Source organism: Dermacentor variabilis, chromosome 11, assembly GCF_050947875.1.
Source record: "Dermacentor variabilis isolate Ectoservices chromosome 11, ASM5094787v1, whole genome shotgun sequence".
Lineage (NCBI taxonomy): Eukaryota > Metazoa > Arthropoda > Arachnida > Ixodida > Ixodidae > Dermacentor > Dermacentor variabilis.
This window is the reverse complement of record NC_134578.1, coordinates 82275262-82281261: the sequence shown is the minus strand read 5'-3', so window position 1 is coordinate 82281261 and position 6000 is coordinate 82275262.

The window sequence follows — 6000 nt, the reverse complement described above, 5'->3', positions numbered from 1 at the left end:
TTCACATCACCGAATGCACATGTTTTGACGGCAGCACACATGTCACGGCTGATTAATCAATGTAAAAAAACAATTCCTAAGGCACAATGCAACTCAGTGGTTTTACTTAAGATCTAACACGGCAACCTCGCTATCTTGCAGCGAGATGGATGGCTGGCTAACACACAGTGTGCTTTTCTTTCTAATGTGATAAGCCTCCATTAATTCATGTGAGAGCTTTTCACAGTGTGTGAACAGCAGAATAGTACTTTCAAAAACTGCATGACGCCCAATGCTGCAACAATGCACAGAAAGGTGTGGATGCGCAAAAACCCTTAAAAAAACTATGGTGCTTCCTTAGTCGAATGTTTAAGCACCTTCCAGTCTGACTGATATATATTTTGTAGGCTTCAAGAAAAAGGAATCGAATAAACAACATTTCGTGTGCAAGAGACAAACTGTATGCTATATTTCACTTTGCAGTCCTCCCTGCTCAGACACCCGTTGTGAAGAATGTGCTTGTTTATTGCTTCATATATTCCCTTCAGCTTATCTTTAAATGAAAACCCAATCCTCTCCTGAAACTTAGAAGCCACCTTTTTCTGCCTGTGTGACAATTAATAGAGGGGATAATGGCAACTTTGTTCCGCTCTTACTCCTTAAGCTTCTTCCACCCTGGTCGCACCTTAAGTTCCTTAATTAACGTGCTTCAAGATAAAAAAACCACTGAAACTGAATAACCTGCCTCATTAAGCCTTGTCACCAGATTCCTTACACTTTCAAGGATAAGGTGAGGATAGCTCTTGGTTGGGGCATCTCTAATTGCGTGAGTGGCAATACTGTACTTAATAAGTTTTGAATGGCTAGACCTATAATCAAGAAGGAGCTTAGAAGTTCTCAACTGACATCCCCAGCATACGGGATCCCACATAAAGGTAAGCCTGACATAAGAAGTTGCAGCACATTTTTTTTTCTGGAACTTCTAAAGTGAAGTTGAAACCTTGCTATTGTTCTCTAAATAGCTTCAGTACTTCGATGACAGCTCTGCGAAAGTTATCATTTGCTCATGAAAAACAAATAATCATCCACGTATCTGAAGATTTCAAGAGCAAGCCCACTCAGGTTTTGATTATTTTCTGGTCAACATAACTTAAAATATTACTGAGCACTGGTGCAACACCGGAACCTATGCAGATTCCAGCATTCTGGACACATATTTTACTTTCCCAACAGACCAAAATTGACCTTAAATAGAAATCAAGAAGCTCCAGAAAGTTTGCAACAAGAATTTTACACCTTTCAGCAAATTCCAGCTAACTTGTTTGCTTGTGTATGCAGTCCTTAACAAACTGCAAGAGATGCACCTGCGGCAAAGAATTGTATAAATCTTCTGCATCTATACTAAAGCCTGCCCATTTTCCCCAGATTATGCTCCTGCAGGAAGTGTACAACAGTCTGAGAGCTGGCAGCAAGGAAATGGTCGTTGATTCCCAGCCTGTCAAGGTGTGTCTGCAGAAATTCTGAAACATGAAGCCATGATTTATATTCCGACACAATGGTTCTGATATGGATTCCCTAAGCTTGTGTGTTTTGCACTGAAGAAGGTGCATAAAAGAAAACCTTTTTCCACCTTAACATCATTTGAGATTGTTGTCGAACCAAACTGATTCAACTTCGTGACAGCTCAACATTTTATGTCAGCTATATTGGTATAAATTTCATTAAAATTTATGTCAGTGGCTGACACACCCTCCTCCGGAAAAGTGCTTTCCAACATGACAACACAATGCCCTTTTTCGTCTCCAAGAAACCTCCAAGTTTCTGCCCCATACGTTAGCTCAGGTAGAAGGCAATGATTCTATGCTTGATTGTACAAAACTATATATATATATGACTTTGTATTCACCATCCAGGGCCAGGGAACAAGAGAAGCCAGACACCACTGACCAATTTCTGACTAAAAGAATTAATTTTTGACCTTATACATCTTGTTTTTACTGTACATGTCCCTCAACTCCATCCAGGTTCCCAACATTTATATCTAAAAAGCTTGTCTATCACCACATACAGGGTCTGTCCTGAAAGTAATGTCAGTAAATTTATTGTGATGTGACTGTATGTCAGAGCAGTCTAACTGGATGAAACTAGCAGTGACGGAATCCAGCTAAGCAGCGGTCCGTCAGTCAGTGTGCTCCGAACATCGGGGAGTGTCGGACGGGCCCGTTTGTGAGAGCTGTTTTTTATTCTTGTGCAAGTGAAAATGCAGCGCTCATTAAAACAAAGATTTGCGATCAAGTTTTGTGTGAAACTTGGCAATACCGCTGCGGAAACTGTTACTATGCTCAAGACTGCTTATAAAGAACATGCCTGGTCAGATCGGCAAGTGTTTCAGTGGCACAAAGCCTTTTGGAAGGCCGGGAAGAGGGCGACGACAAGGACTGCGCTGGATGGCCATCTACGACCACTATGACTGACAATGTGACACGAGCGAGAGAACTGTTGAACTCAGACCAACGATTAAGTGTTCGTTTAATGGCCGACACGTTAAACGTTTCGAAAACTCAAGTTCATGAAATTGTTACAAACGATATCGGCATGCGGAAGGCATGCACAAAAATGGTTCCAAAAGTGCTCACTGACAATGAAAAGTCATGCCGTGTTGAAACATGCCAAGAAAATTTCAACATGTGCAAACGTGAGCGAAAATTTTTGGACAACATCATTACAGAAGACGAGACTTGGGTATTTGAATATGACTTGGACACCAAAAGGCAATCATCTGAGTGGCACACACACTCATGCCCTCCCCAGAAGAAAGCCAGGATGAGCAAATCAAAGATCAAGATCATGCTCATTGTTTTTTTTTGACATCCACGGACTGGTTCATCATGAGTTTAAAGAACCTGGAACCACTGTGAACTCCAAGTTTTATGTGGATGTCCTTGAAAGACTGAAACGCAGGGTTCAACATATCCGGCCGGACATTGCAGACAACTGGAAGTTGCACCACGATAATGAGCTGGCCCACAGTGCCTTCATCGTCACCGACTACATGGTTAATGCAGTGGGGCCAACGATCCCCCAGCCCCCGTACAGCTCGGGCTTGGCTCCCGCCCAACTTTTTTCTGTTTCCATGCCTCAAAATACCCCTGAAAGGCAATCATTTTGGGACAGCGGACGTGATTAAAGCAGCTAGCACCACAGCATTAAAGGCCATTCCGGAGGATGACAACGCATTCGAGAGCTGGAAGTCTCGCTGGAGTCGATGTATTGACACAAAAGGAGAGTATTTTGAAGATTTTTAAACTTTTTGTAACAAAAAATTCAATAAATGATTTTTAATCGCCTTACTGACATTACTTTCAGGACAGACCCTGTACATGCACCTTGAAGGTATGTATGTGGAAAGCATTTCAACCTCTGCTTGCTTTTCTGGCATGGAATAAAACGGCCTTTTGTCTCTAAACCACTTACTTTTAAACTATTCCGTTTGGTTCATTTTTCTAACTTCTGCAGAGTTGCATTAACAACTTTCATAGTTAGCCGGCTCCGTTTTCATTCTTGCTTCCTAAAATATGCCCTCCTGTCATGCATAATTTGGAAGGCCTTCTGTTAGCAATGGGTATTGTATTTCAAGACTATCAGTGCAATGTTGCATGAAGAAACCTATTCTTGGAGTGAATCATTGTTCAGCTTGATATCATGATATTGCTGCATGGTTGTTATTTAACTCTGCAAGAGAATGGTCCTGCCATCCTACCAAGAGTGCATTTCATGGGTATTACTCTCTTTCTTTTGACATTAGTTTATGAGGCTCACAGATATGTATCTGTGTCAACAATAACACCTGACATCTAATTTTGTGCAACATGCAGTACATTTAATCAGATAAAAGTTGCATGTTTTGTCTCTTGGACCAGTCTGCTCAGTGGTAGGAGGTCAAGACCACAAATGAGAATGGCTGGCCAAGATCTGTGGTATATGTCCCGTGTTATGCATCTGACAAGATTTCATGGTGGCAAGAAGACATATCAGACCTGATGTGATCTTTCTAATTATTGTGCACAGAGTTATCAGCATGATAATATCCTTAATGCTATAAATAGTACCTCCAGCAAGCAGTCTATATGCTTATGCCTTTTTGTTGCTTATGGCAACAAAATCCAACATCCTTTGAAACATGCTCACTTGCTGTCTGATGCACAAAATGAAGAACGCTGCCTTCTCTAAATTTATTAGCAACAAGAAAGCCACTCTGGAAGCAATTATATACATACACAGCAACACACACTAAAACCTACAAATGGGAGAAAAAACACAAACTAGGCTAACAATAAAAGAAACCTGACACCCAACAAGTGTTACATGTTACTCAAGTATGCACATTCAACCTGAGTTAGAGAGGTAGATGGTCGACTCCCGCACTCCTGTGCATGCATGTGGACATGTTAAGCCTCAGCTACTCTTTCTATATCATAACTATCCCCATGTTTGTGAAATCTGGTGTACAACTGCAAGAACAATGATGGCTTGACAGGTGGTTCACATTTCAATGAGTTCTATAAGGAGGATGCATCAACTGTTCCAGCCAATGTACACATTACCAGATGAAAGCAGCCGCTTATAAACAGCACAACACCATACAGCACAAATTATATATTTGCCACGTGTTATGAAACTTACATCATTAAAGTACATTAGAATTGGTGCTAAGGCTGGTGCACAATATATGCATATACTTTAAACAATCATAAATAATGCAGGAGCTTGGAATATGATTGGCCATTCTCGGAACTGCTTTGATAATACAAAAGTCAAGGCTTTGATTTTGGCATCACCCACTCCAATTCGTTTTCTTTCTTTTTCCAATTGAAGCATTGGCAAGGTTTGTGCCATGCGCTTCGACAGTGATTTTTCCTTGTTCGCGCACGGCCATGACCATAATACAAGAAAATCGCCCCAGTAACGCAGTGGTCCCTGCCTAGTTTTTCATATACTTTACCGCAATACATTACGTATGCTTCACCGCATAACATGACTGTATTGCGGCAAAGCTGATTTTATGGAACTGACATTATGTAACGGACCTTTTGTCCTTCTGCTGTTCGCATGAGCATAAGCTCGAAAAACCACAAAATAAAGACTTGGCTTGCTGCTGGTTGATTTCTAGCTAACATTTCGAGACGTCCACGTTGTTTACAAAAAAATCGGCGAAGTTTCTCGCGCTCGGACGCGCTTCAAAAGGCAGCGTGCACATGACCACCTATAATTAAGGCAGTCATAAGCGGCAACGAAATCCACACAAGGTACATCAACTTCCACAAAGCTACTGGGCAACGCCATCAATAACTGGCACACGGGCCACCGAGGAGCTGGCAAACGCTGCGATGACATCCACACAAACCACGTCGCTTTCCACAAAGCTATTGGGCAACACGATCAGTCACAGGCACAGGTGAAGTCCGCAAAACACTACATGGGCAGAACTACTACGGCCATACTCAATCACTTCGCCACAAGCTCTCACATTTAACGACATCAAACAGCTACAATCACTCCTCCACAGCCACGGACACAGGCGAAGACCGCACGGGCAGAACGGAAGCACCGATTCAGGGCTCGATCATGGCTCGATCGTCGCGTTCATCGCTTTAGCGCCACCTATTTAAAAATAATATACGGAGCCAAGCCAAACCATTATTTAGCGACTATTTGGGTGAACCTAACGCTTTCGGGCCCTAAGCGTTCGAACGACCAGGGCACGATAACGCTTACCCCCCCTTTCCACTCCTGCGACCGGGTCGCAGGAACGGCGGCCAAAGTGTAACTCCTACGCGGGCGACGGCGGCCGAGCGTGAGCAGACGACAGTCGCGTTTCTTCCGGAAGTGGGGAATTATTACCAAAATTCAAAAGCAGATGTTCGCGTAAGCGAACATGTGCTTTCAACCTGCTTATTAAACTTAGACAATGAATACACGCAGTAACACTATGAAGAAGCGCACGGATTCCAGACACGTGCC